The sequence below is a fragment of the Salvelinus namaycush genome, unplaced genomic scaffold (assembly GCF_016432855.1).
Source record: "Salvelinus namaycush isolate Seneca unplaced genomic scaffold, SaNama_1.0 Scaffold157, whole genome shotgun sequence".
Taxonomy (NCBI): Eukaryota; Metazoa; Chordata; class Actinopteri; order Salmoniformes; family Salmonidae; genus Salvelinus; species Salvelinus namaycush.
Window position 1 is genome coordinate 1 of NW_024058308.1, and position 13999 is coordinate 13999.

The following is a 13999-nucleotide window of genomic DNA, read 5'->3' on the forward strand; positions in this document are numbered from 1 at the left end:
AACCCAGCCTAAAACCCCAAACAGCTAGAATGCAGGTGTAGAAGCACGGTGGCTAGGAAAAACTCCCTAGAAAGGCCAAAACCTAGGAAGAAACCTAGAGAGGAACCAGGCTATGAGGGGTGGCCAGTCCTCTTCTGGCTGTGCCGGGTGGAGATTATAACAGAACTATGCCAAGATGTTCAAAATGTTCATAAGTGACAAGCATGGTCAAATAATAATCATGAATAATTTTCAGTTGGCTTTTCATAGCTGATCATTAAGAGTTGAAAAACAACAGGTCTGGGACAGGTGGCGGTTCCATAACCGCAGGCAGAACAGCTGAAACTGGAATAGCAGCAAGGCCAGGCGGACTGGGGACAGCAAGGAGTCACCACGGGCGGCAGTCCCGACGCATGGTCCTAGGGCCCAGGTCCTCCGAGAGAAAGAAAGAGAGAAGGAGAAAATTAGAGAGAGCCAAGATTTTCAAAATGTTCATAAATGACAAGCATGGTCAAATAATAATCAGGAATAAATCTCAGTTGGCTTTTCATAGCCGATCATTAAGAGTTGAAAACAGCAGGTCTGGGACAGGTAGGGGTTCCATAACCGCAGGCAGAAGAGTTGAAACTGGAATAGCAGCAAGGCCAGGCGGACTGGGGGCAGCAAGGAGTCACCACGGCCGGTAGTCCCGACGTATGGTCCTAGGGCTCAGGTCCTCCGAGAGAAAGAGAGAAGGAGAAAATTAGAGAGAGCCAAGATTTTCAAAATGTTCATAAATGACAAGCATGGTCAAATAATAATCAGGAATAAATCTCAGTTGGCTTTTCATAGCCGATCATTAAGAGTTGAAAACAGCAGGTCTGGGACAGGTAGGGGTTTCGTAACCGCAGGCAGAAACAGTTGAAACTGGAATAGCAGCAAGGCCGGGCGGACTGGGGACAGCAAGGTGTCAGCATGCCCGGTAGTCCTGACGTATGGTCCTAGGGCTCAGGTTCTCAGAGAGAAAGAGAGAACGAGAGAATTAGAGAGAGCATACTTAAATTCACACAGGACACTGGATAAGACAGGAGAAGTACTCCAGGTATAACCAACTGACCCTAGCCCCCCGACACATAAATTTAAATTTATTACTGCTGAAGTGAAAGCCATCCTCTCTTGGGGAATGCTGCTTTTTAGTTAGCTTTGCAACAGTATCAAAAAGAAATTTTGGATTGTTCTTATTTTCCTCGATTAAGTTGGAAAAGTAGGATGATCGAGCAGCAGTGAGGGCTCTTCGGTACTGCACGGTACTGTCTTTCCAAGCTAGTCGGAAGACTTCCAGTTTTGTGTGGCGCCATTTCCGTTCCAATTTCCTGGAAGCTTGCTTCAAAGCTCGGGTATTTTCTGTATACCAGGGAGCTAGTTTCTTATGACAAATGTTTTTCGTTTTTAGGGGTGCAACTGCATCTAGGGTATTGCGCAAGGTTAAATTGAGTTCCTCAGTTAAGTGGTTAACTGATTTTTGTCCTCTGACGTCCTTGGGTAGGCAGAAGGAGTCTGGAAGGGCATCAAGGAATTTTTGTGTTGTCTGAGAATTTATAGCACGACTTTTGATGCTCCTTGGTTGGGGTCTGAGCAGATTATTTGTTGCGATTGCAAACGTAATAAAATGGTGGTCCGATAGTCCAGGATTATGTGGAAAAACATTAAGATCTACAACATTTATTCCATGGGACAAAACTAGGTCCAGAGTATGACTGTGGCAGTGAGTAGGTCCAGAGACATGTTGGACAAAACCCACTGAGTCGATGATGGCTCCGAAAGACTTTTGGAGTGGGTCTGTGGACTTCTCCATGTGAATATTAAAATCACCAAAAATTAGAATATGATCTGCTATGACTACAAGGTCTGATAGGAATTCAGGAAACTCAGAGAGGAACGCTGTATATGGCCCAGGAGGCCTGTAAACAGTAGCTATAAAAAGTGATTGAGTAGGCTGCATAGATTTCATGACTAGAAGCTCAAAAGACGAAAACGCCATTTTTTTTTTTGTAAATTGAAATTTGCTATCGTAGATGTTAGCAACACCTCCGCCTTTGCGGGATGCACGGGGGATATGGTCACTAGTGTAACCAGGAGGTGAGGCCTCATTTAACACAGTAAATTCATCAGGCTTAAGCCATGTTTCAGTCAGGCCAATCACATCAAGATTATGATCAGTGATTAGTTCATTGACTATGACTGCCTTTGAAGTGAGGGATCTAACATTAAGTAACCCTATTTTGAGATGTGAGGTATCACGATCTCTTTCAATAATGGCAGGAATGGAGGAGGTCTTTATCCTAATAAGATTGCTAAGGCGAACACCGCCATGTTTAGTTTTGCCCAACCTAGGTCGAGGCACAGACACAGTCTCAATGGGTATGGCTGAGCTGACTACACTGACTGTGCTATTGGCAGACTCCACTAAGCTGGCAGGTTGGCTAACAGCCTGCTGCCTGGCCTGCACCCTATTTCATTGTGGGGCTAAAGGAGTTAGAGCCCTATCTATGTTGGTAGATAAGATGAGAGCACCCCTCCAGGTAGGATGGAGTCCGTCACTCCTTAGCAGGTCAGGCTTGGTCCTGTTTGTGGGTGAGTCCCAGAAAGAGGGCCAATTATCTACAAATTCTATCTTTTGGGAGGGGCAGAAAACAGTTTTCAACCAGCGATTGAGTGCTGAGACTCTGCTGTAGAGCTCGTCACTCCCCCTAACTGGGAGGGGGCCAGAGACAATTATTCGATGCCGACACATCTTTCTAGCTGATTTACACGCTGAAGCTATGTTGCACTTGGTGACCTCTGACTGTTTCATCCTAACATCGTTGGTGCCGACGTGGATAACAATATCTCTATACTCTCTACACTCGCCAGATTTAGCTTTAGCCAGCACCATCTTAAGATTAGCCTTAACGTCGGTAGCCCTGCCCCCTGGTAAACAGTGTATGATCGCTGGGTGATTCGTTTTAAGTCTAATACTGCGGGTAATGGAGTCGCCAATGACTAGGGTTTTCAATTTGTCAGAGCTAACGGTGGGAGCCTTCGGCGTCTCAGACCCCGTAACGGGAGGAGTAGAGACAAGAGAAGACTCGGCCTCAGACTCCGACTCGCTACATAATGGGGAAAACCGGTTGAAAGTTTCTGTCGGCTGAATGAGCGACACCGGTTGAGCATTCCAACAGCATTTCCCTCCAGAAGCCATGAGAAAGTTGTCCGGCTGCGGGGACTGTGCGGGGGGATTTATACTAACGTTACTATCTGTACTTACTGGTGGCACAGACGCTGTTTCTTCCTTTCCTACACTGAAATTACCCTTGCCTAACGATTGCGTCTGAAGCTGGGCTTGCAGCACAGTTATCCTCGCCGTAAGGCGATCGTTCTCCTGTATATTATGAGTACAGCGACTGCAATTAGAAGACATCATGTTAATGTTACTACTTAGCTTCGGCTGTTGAAAGTGTTGACGAACCATGTCCAGATAAAGCGTCCGGAGTGAAAAAGTTGAATGAGGGAAAAAAGTTGCGATGGAAAAACTAAAAATATAAACGGTAATTAAAAACAGAAACAAAACAAAAAACGTAAAGTTGTCAGCTAGCAAAGTAAAGTAAAGTTGGCAGCAAAACGCACAGCAACAAAACGCACAGCAACTAGATTATACGTCACGCTGGCAGCGTCGCCTGAAAGACGCACATCGCCGTCTGCTGACACATCGCCGTCTCCTTAATGTTATCTAACCTGAACCAGACCACACAGGACATGAAGTAGGTTTACCCGAACCAGACCACACAGGACATGAAGTAGGTTTACCAGAACCAGACCACACAGGACATGAAGTAGGTTTACCTTAATGTTATCTAACCTGAACCAGACCACACAGGACATGAAGTAGGTTTACCTTAATGTTATCTAACCCGAACCAGACCACACAGGACATGAAGTAGGTTTACCTTAATGTTATCTAACCCGAACCAGACCACACAGGACATGAAGTAGGTTTACCTTAATGTTATCTAACCTGAACTAGACCACACAGGACATGAAGTAGGTTTACCTTAATGTTATCTAACCCGAACCAGACCACACAGGACATGAAGTAGGTTTACCTCAATGTTATCTAACCTGAACCAGACCACACAGGACATGAAGTAGGTTTACCTTAATGTTATCTAACCCGAACCAGACCACACAGGACATGAAGTAGGTTTACCTTAATGTTATCTAACCCGAACCAGACCACACAGGACATGAAGTAGGTTTACCTTAATGTTATCTAACCTGAACCAGACCACACAGGACATGAAGTAGGTTTACCTTAATGTTATCTAACCCGAACCAGACCACACAGGACATGAAGTAGGTTTACCTTAATGTTATCTAACCCGAACCAGACCACACAGGACATGAAGTAGGTTTACCTTAATGTTATCTAACCCGAACCAGACCACACAGGACATGAAGTAGGTTTACCTTAATGTTATCTAACCCGAACCAGACCACACAGGACATGAAGTAGGTTTACCTTAATGTTATCTAACCTGAACCAGACCACACAGGACATGAAGTAGGTTTACCTTAATGTTATCTAACCTGAACCAGACCACACAGGACATGAAGTAGGTTTACCTTAATGTTATCTAACCTGAACCAGACCACACAGGACATGAAGTAGGTTTACCTTAATGTTATCTAACCTGAACCAGACCACACAGGACATGAAGTAGGTTTACCTTAATGTTATCTAACCCGAACCAGACCACACAGGACATGAAGTAGGTTTACCTTAATGTTATCTAACCTGAACCAGACCACACAGGACATGAAGTAGGTTTACCTTAATGTTATCTAACCCGAACCAGACCACACAGGACATGAAGTAGGTTTACCTTAATGTTATCTAACCCGAACCAGACCACACAGGACATGAAGTAGGTTTACCTTAATGTTATCTAACCCGAACCAGACCACACAGGACATGAAGTAGGTTTACCTCAATGTTATCTAACCTGAACCAGACCGCACAGAACATGAAGTAGGTTTACCTTAATGTTATCTAACCTGAACCAGACCACACAGGACATGAAGTAGGTTTACCTTAATGTTATCTAACCCGAACCAGACCACACAGGACATGAAGTAGGTTTACCTTAATGTTATCTAACCTGAACCAGACAACACAGGACATGAAGTAGGTTTACCTTAATGTTATCTAACCCGAACCAGACCACACAGGACATGAAGTAGGTTTACCTTAATGTTATCTAACCCGAACCAGACCACACAGGACATGAAGTAGGTTTACCTTAATGTTATCTAACCCGAACCAGACCACACAGGACATGAAGTAGGTTTACCTTAATGTTATCTAACCCGAACCAGACCACACAGGACATGAAGTAGGTTTACCTTAATGTTATCTAACCTGAACTAGACCACACAGGACATGAAGTAGGTTTACCTTAATGTTATCTAACCCGAACCAGACCACACAGGACATGAAGTAGGTTTACCTCAATGTTATCTAACCTGAACCAGACCACACAGGACATGAAGTAGGTTTACCTTAATGTTATCTAACCCGAACCAGACCACACAGGACATGAAGTAGGTTTACCTTAATGTTATCTAACCCGAACCAGACCACACAGGACATGAAGTAGGTTTACCTTAATGTTATCTAACCTGAACCAGACCACACAGGACATGAAGTAGGTTTACCTTAATGTTATCTAACCCGAACCAGACCACACAGGACATGAAGTAGGTTTACCTTAATGTTATCTAACCCGAACCAGACCACACAGGACATGAAGTAGGTTTACCTTAATGTTATCTAACCCGAACCAGACCACACAGGACATGAAGTAGGTTTACCTTAATGTTATCTAACCCGAACCAGACCACACAGGACATGAAGTAGGTTTACCTTAATGTTATCTAACCTGAACCAGACCACACAGGACATGAAGTAGGTTTACCTTAATGTTATCTAACCTGAACCAGACCACACAGGACATGAAGTAGGTTTACCTTAATGTTATCTAACCCGAACCAGACCACACAGGACATGAAGTAGGTTTACCTCAATGTTATCTAACCTGAACCAGACCGCACAGAACATGAAGTAGGTTTACCTTAATGTTATCTAACCTGAACCAGACCACACAGGACATGAAGTAGGTTTACCTTAATGTTATCTAACCCGAACCAGACCACACAGGACATGAAGTAGGTTTACCTTAATGTTATCTAACCTGAACCAGACAACACAGGACATGAAGTAGGTTTACCTTAATGTTATCTAACCCGAACCAGACCACACAGGACATGAAGTAGGTTTACCTTAATGTTATCTAACCCGAACCAGACCACACAGGACATGAAGTAGGTTTACCTTAATGTTATCTAACCCGAACCAGACCACACAGGACATGAAGTAGGTTTACCTTAATGTTATCTAACCCGAACCAGACCACACAGGACATGAAGTAGGTTTACCTTAATGTTATCTAACCCGAACCAGACCACACAGGACATGAAGTAGGTTTACCTCAATGTTATCTAACCTGAACCAGACCACACAGAACATGAAGTAGGTTTACCTTAATGTTATCTAACCCGAACCAGACCACACAGGACATGAAGTAGGTTTACCTTAATGTTATCTAACCCGAACCAGACCACACAGGACATGAAGTAGGTTTACCTTAATGTTATCTAACCCGAACCAGACCACACAGGACATGAAGTAGGTTTACCTTAATGTTATCTAACCTGAACCAGACCACACAGGACATGAAGTAGGTTTACCTTAATGTTATCTAACCCGAACCAGACCACACAGGACATGAAGTAGGTTTACCTTAATGTTATCTAACCTGAACCAGACAACACAGGACATGAAGTAGGTTTACCTTAATGTTATCTAACCCGAACCAGACCACACAGGACATGAAGTAGGTTTACCTTAATGTTATCTAACCTGAACCAGACCGCACAGGACATGAAGTAGGTTTACCTTAATGTTATCTAACCCGAACCAGACCACACAGGACATGAAGTAGGTTTACCTTAATGTTATCTAACCCGAACCAGACCACACAGGACATGAAGTAGGTTTACCTTAATGTTATCTAACCTGAACCAGACCACACAGGACATGAAGTAGGTTTACCTTAATGTTATCTAACCCGAACCAGACCACACAGGACATGAAGTAGGTTTACCTTAATGTTATCTAACCCGAACCAGACCACACAGGACATGAAGTAGGTTTACCTTAATGTTATCTAACCCGAACTAGACCACACAGGACATGAAGTAGGTTTACCTTAATGTTATCTAACCCGAACCAGACCACACAGGACATGAAGTAGGTTTACCTTAATGTTATCTAACCTGAACCAGACCACACAGGACATGAAGTAGGTTTACCTTAATGTTATCTAACCCGAACTAGACCACACAGGACATGAAGTAGGTTTACCTTAATGTTATCTAACCTGAACCAGACCACACAGGACATGAAGTAGGTTTACCTTAATGTTATCTAACCTGAACCAGACCACACAGGACATGAAGTAGGTTTACCTTAATGTTATCTAACCTGAACTAGACCACACAGGACATGAAGTAGGTTTACCTTAATGTTATCTAACCTGAACCAGACCACACAGGACATGAAGTAGGTTTACCTTAATGTTATCTAACCCGAACCAGACCACACAGGACATGAAGTAGGTTTACCTTAATGTTATCTAACCTGAACCAGACCACACAGGACATGAAGTAGGTTTACCTTAATGTTATCTAACCTGAACCAGACAACACAGGACATGAAGTAGGTTTACCTTAATGTTATCTAACCCGAACCAGACCACACAGGACATGAAGTAGGTTTACCTTAATGTTATCTAACCTGAACCAGACCGCACAGGACATGAAGTAGGTTTACCTTAATGTTATCTAACCCGAACCAGACCACACAGGACATGAAGTAGGTTTACCTTAATGTTATCTAACCCGAACCAGACCACACAGGACATGAAGTAGGTTTACCTTAATGTTATCTAACCTGAACCAGACCACACAGGACATGAAGTAGGTTTACCTTAATGTTATCTAACCCGAACCAGACCGCACAGGACATGAAGTAGGTTTACCTTAATGTTATCTAACCCGAACCAGACCACACAGGACATGAAGTAGGTTTACCTTAATGTTATCTAACCCGAACCAGACCGCACAGGACATGAAGTAGGTTTACCTTAATGTTATCTAACCTGAACCAGACCACACAGGACATGAAGTAGGTTTACCTTAATGTTATCTAACCCGAACCAGACCACACAGGACATGAAGTAGGTTTACCTTAATGTTATCTAACCTGAACCAGACCACACAGGACATGAAGTAGGTTTACCTTAATGTTATCTAACCCGAACCAGACCACACAGGACATGAAGTAGGTTTACCTTAATGTTATCTAACCCGAACCAGACCACACAGGACATGAAGTAGGTTTACCTTAATGTTATCTAACCCGAACCAGACCACACAGGACATGAAGTAGGTTTACCTTAATGTTATCTAACCCGAACCAGACCACACAGGACATGAAGTAGGTTTACCTTAATGTTATCTAACCCGAACCAGACCACACAGGACATGAAGTAGGTTTACCTTAATGTTATCTAACCCGAACCAGACCACACAGGACATGAAGTAGGTTTACCTTAATGTTATCTAACCCGAACTAGACCACACAGGACATGAAGTAGGTTTACCTTAATGTTATCTAACCCGAACCAGACCACACAGGACATGAAGTAGGTTTACCTTAATGTTATCTAACCCGAACCAGACCACACAGGACATGAAGTAGGTTTACCTTAATGTTATCTAACCCGAACCAGACCGCACAGGACATGAAGTAGGTTTACCTTAATGTTATCTAACCTGAACCAGACCACACAGGACATGAAGTAGGTTTACCTTAATGTTATCTAACCTGAACCAGACCACACAGGACATGAAGTAGGTTTACCTTAATGTTATCTAACCCGAACCAGACCACACAGGACATGAAGTAGGTTTACCTTAATGTTATCTAACCCGAACCAGACCACACAGGACATGAAGTAGGTTTACCTTAATGTTATCTAACCTGAACCAGACCACACAGGACATGAAGTAGGTTTACCTTAATGTTATCTAACCCGAACCAGACCACACAGGACATGAAGTAGGTTTACCTTAATGTTATCTAACCCGAACCAGACCACACAGGACATGAAGTACGTTTACCTTAATGTTATCTAACCCGAACCAGACCACACAGGACATGAAGTAGGTTTACCTTAATGTTATCTAACCCGAACCAGACCACACAGGACATGAAGTAGGTTTACCTTAATGTTATCTAACCCGAACCAGACCACACAGGACATGAAGTAGGTTTACCTTAATGTTATCTAACCTGAACCAGACCACACAGGGCATGAAGTAGGTTTACCTTAATGTTATCTAACCCGAACCAGACCACACAGGACATGAAGTAGGTTTACCTTAATGTTATCTAACCCGAACCAGACCACACAGGACATGAAGTAGGTTTACCTTAATGTTATCTAACCCGAACCAGACCACACAGGACATGAAGTAGGTTTACCTTAATGTTATCTAACCCGAACCAGACCACACAGGACATGAAGTAGGTTTACCTTAATGTTATCTAACCCGAACTAGACCGCACAGGACATGAAGTAGGTTTACCTTAATGTTATCTAACCCGAACTAGACCACACAGGACATGAAGTAGGTTTACCTTAATGTTATCTAACCTGAACCAGACCACACAGGACATGAAGTAGGTTTACCTTAATGTTATCTAACCCGAACCAGACCACACAGGACATGAAGTAGGTTTACCTTAATGTTATCTAACCCGAACCAGACCACACAGGACATGAAGTAGGTTTACCTTAATGTTATCTAACCCGAACCAGACCACACAGGACATGAAGTAGGTTTACCTTAATGTTATCTAACCTGAACCAGACCACACAGGACATGAAGTAGGTTTACCTTAATGTTATCTAACCTGAACCAGACCACACAGGACATGAAGTAGGTTTACCTTAATGTTATCTAACCCGAACCAGACCACACAGGACATGAAGTAGGTTTACCTTAATGTTATCTAACCCGAACCAGACCGCACAGGACATGAAGTAGGTTTACCTTAATGTTATCTAACCTGAACCAGACAACACAGGACATGAAGTAGGTTTACCTTAATGTTATCTAACCCGAACCAGACCACACAGGACATGAAGTAGGTTTACCTTAATGTTATCTAACCTGAACCAGACCACACAGGACATTAATGTTATCTAACCCGAACCAGACCACACAGGACATGAAGTAGGTGTACCTTAATGTTATCTAACCCGAACCAGACCACACAGGACATGAAGTAGGTTTACCTTAATGTTATCTAACCCGAACCAGACCACACAGGACATGAAGTAGGTTTACCTTAATGTTATCTAACCCGAACCAGACCACACAGGACATGAAGTAGGTTTACCTTAATGTTATCTAACCCGAACCAGACCACACAGGACATGAAGTAGGTTTACCTTAATGGTATCTAACCCGAACCAGACCACACAGGACATGAAGTAGGTTTACCTTAATGTTATCTAACCCGAACCAGACCACACAGGGCATGAAGTAGGTTTACCTTAATGTTATCTAACCCGAACCAGACAACACAGGGCATGAAGAGTTTTTCCCGTTCTTCTCTGCAGATCCTCTCAAGCTCTGTCAGGTTAGATGAGGAGCGTCTCTGCACAGCTATTTTCAGGTCTCTCCAGAGATGTTCGATCGGGTTCAAGTCCAGGCTCTGGCTGGGCCACTCAAGGACATTCAGTGACCTGTCCCGAAGCCACTTTTGCATTGTCTTTGCTGTGTGCTTAGGGTCGTTTTCCTGTTGAGGTCCTGAGCTCTCTGGATCAGGTTTTCATCAAGGATCTCTCTGTACTTTGCTCCGTTCATCTTTCCCTTGATGCTGACTAGTCTCCCAGTCCCTGCCGCTGAAAAACATCCCCACAGCATGATGCTGCCACCACCATGCTTCACCGTAGGGATGGTGCCAGGTTTACTCCAGATGTGAAGCTTGGCGTTCAAATCACATTTTATTTGTCACGTGCCGAATACAACAGGTAGACCTTACAGTGAAATGCTTACTTACAAGCCCTTAACCAACAATGCTTTAATACGTTTTAAGAAAAATCTGTCTTAAATAGAAAATAAAAGTAACAAATAATTAAACAGCAGCAGTAAAATAACAATAGCAAGGCTATATACAGGGGGTACCGGTACAGAGTCACTGTGTGGGGGCACCGGTTAGTCAAGGTAATTGAGGTAATATGTACATGTAGGTAGAGTTAAAGTGACTATGCATAGATAATCAACAGAAAGTAGCAGCAGCGTAAAAGAGGGGTCTGGGTAGCCCTTTGATTAGCTGTTTAAAAGTCTTATGGCTTGGGGGTAGAAGCTGTTAACCTCTCTAGGGCATATGGGACGGTAGCGTCTCACCTCGTCAACAGCCAGTGAAACTGCAGGGCACCAAATTCAAAACAACAGAAATACCATAATTAAAATTCCTCAAACATACATGTATTTTACACCATTTTAAAGATACACTTGTTGTAAATCCAGCCACAGTGTCCGATTTCAAATAGGCTTTACGACAAAAGCAAACCAAACGATTATGTTAGGTGAGTGCCTATTCACAGAAAAACACAGCCATTTTTCCAGCCAAAGAGAGGAGTAACAAAAAGCAGAAATATAGATAAAATTAATCACTAACCTTTGATGATCTTCATCAGATGACACTCATAGGACTTCATGTTACACAATACATGTATGTTTTGTTCGGTAAAGTTCATTTTTATATCTAAAAATCTGAGTTTAGGCGGAACGCTACTGTCTCACTTGGCAAAAAGCCAGAGAAAATGCAGATCGCCAAATTCAATTAAATTACTATAAAAATCAAACTTTCATTAAATCACACATGAAAGATATCAAATTAAAGCTACACTTGTTGTGAATCCAGCCAACATGTCAGAATTCAAATAGGCTTTTCGGCGAAAGCAAACGATGCTATTATCTGAGGATAGTACCATTGTAAACAAAGAGAGATAAGCATATTTCAAACCTGCAGGCGCGACACAAAACGCAGAAATAAAAATATAATTCATGCCTTACCTTTGAGGAGCTTCTGTTGTTGGCACTCCAATATGTCCCATAAACATCACAAATTGTCCTTTTGTTCGATTAATTCCGTCGATATATATCCAAAATGTCAATTTATTTGGCGCGTTTGATCCAGAAAAACACAGGTTCCAACTAGTGCAACGTGACTACAAAATATCTCAAAAGTTACCTGTAAACTTTGCCAAAACATTTCAAACTACTTTTGTAATACAACTTTAGGTATTTTTTTACGTAAATAATCGATAAAATTGAAGACGGGATGATCTGTGTTCAATACAGGATTAAAACAAACTGTAGCTAGCTTTCTGGTCACGCGCCTCTAACAAACAGTACACTTCAAGTGACCCTCGTTCAAGATGGCCGTACTTCTTCATTACACAAAGGAAAAAACCTCAACCAATTTCTAAAGACTGTTGACATCCAGTGGAAGCGGTAGGAACTGCAAGAAGGTCAATTAGAAATCTGGATTCCCAATGAAAACTCATTGAAAAGAGTGACCTCAAAAAAATAAAATCGGAATAGTTTGTCCTCGGGGTTTCGCCTGCTAAATAAGTTCTGTTATACTCACAGACATGATTCAAACAGTTTTAGAGTGTTTTCCATCCAAATCTACTAATAATATGCATATCTTATCTTCTGGGGATGAGTAGCTGGCAGTTGAATTTAGGTATGCTTTTCATCCAAACGTGAAAATGCTGCCCCCTATCCTAGAGAAGTTAAAGAGGAGTCTGTAATTTGCTTTCTAATGATCATGATCTTTTCCTCAAAGAAGTTCATTAATTTATTACTGCTGAAGTGAAAGCCATCCTCTCTTGGGGAATGCTGCTTTTTAGTTATTAGAATCAAAAAGACATTTCGGATTGTTCTTATTTTCCTCAATTAAGTTGGAAAAATAGGATGATCGAGCAGCAGTGAGGGCTCTTCGATACTGCACGGTACTGTCTTTCCAAGCTAGTCGGAAGACTTCCAGTTTGGTGTGGCGCCATTTCCGTTCCAATTTTCTGGAAGCTTGCTTCAGAGCTCGGGTATTTTCTGTATACCAGGGAGCTAGTTTCTTATGACAAATGTTTTTAGTTTTTAGGGGTGCAACTGCATCTAGGGTATTGCGCAAGGTTAAATTGAGTTCCTCAGTTAGGTGGTTAACCTATTTTTGTCCTCTGACGTCCTTGGGTAGGCAGAGGGAGTCTGGAAGGGCATCAAGGAATCTTTGGGTTGTCTGAAAATTTATAGCACGACTTTTGATGCTCCTTGGTTGGGGTCTGAGCAGATTATTTGTTGCGATTGCAAACGTAATAAAATGGTGGTCCGATAGTGCAGAATTATGAGGAAAAACATTAAGATCTACAACATTTATTCCATGGGACAAAACTATATCCAGAGTATGACTGTGAAAGTGAGTAGGTCCAGAGACATGTTGGACAAAACCCACTGAGTCGATGATGGCTCCGAAAGCCTTTTGGAGTGGGTCTGTGGACTTTTCCATGTGAATATTAAAATCACCAAAAATTTGAATATTATCTGCTATGACTACAAGGTCCGATAGGAATTCAGGGAACTCAGTGAGGAACGCTGTATATGGCCCAGGAGGCCTGTAAACAGTAGCTATAACAAGTGATTGAGTAGGCTGCATAGATTTCATGACTAGAAGCTCAAAAGAAGAAAACGTCTTTTTTTTTTTTTGTAAATTGAAATTTGCTATCGTAAATGTTAGCAAAACCTC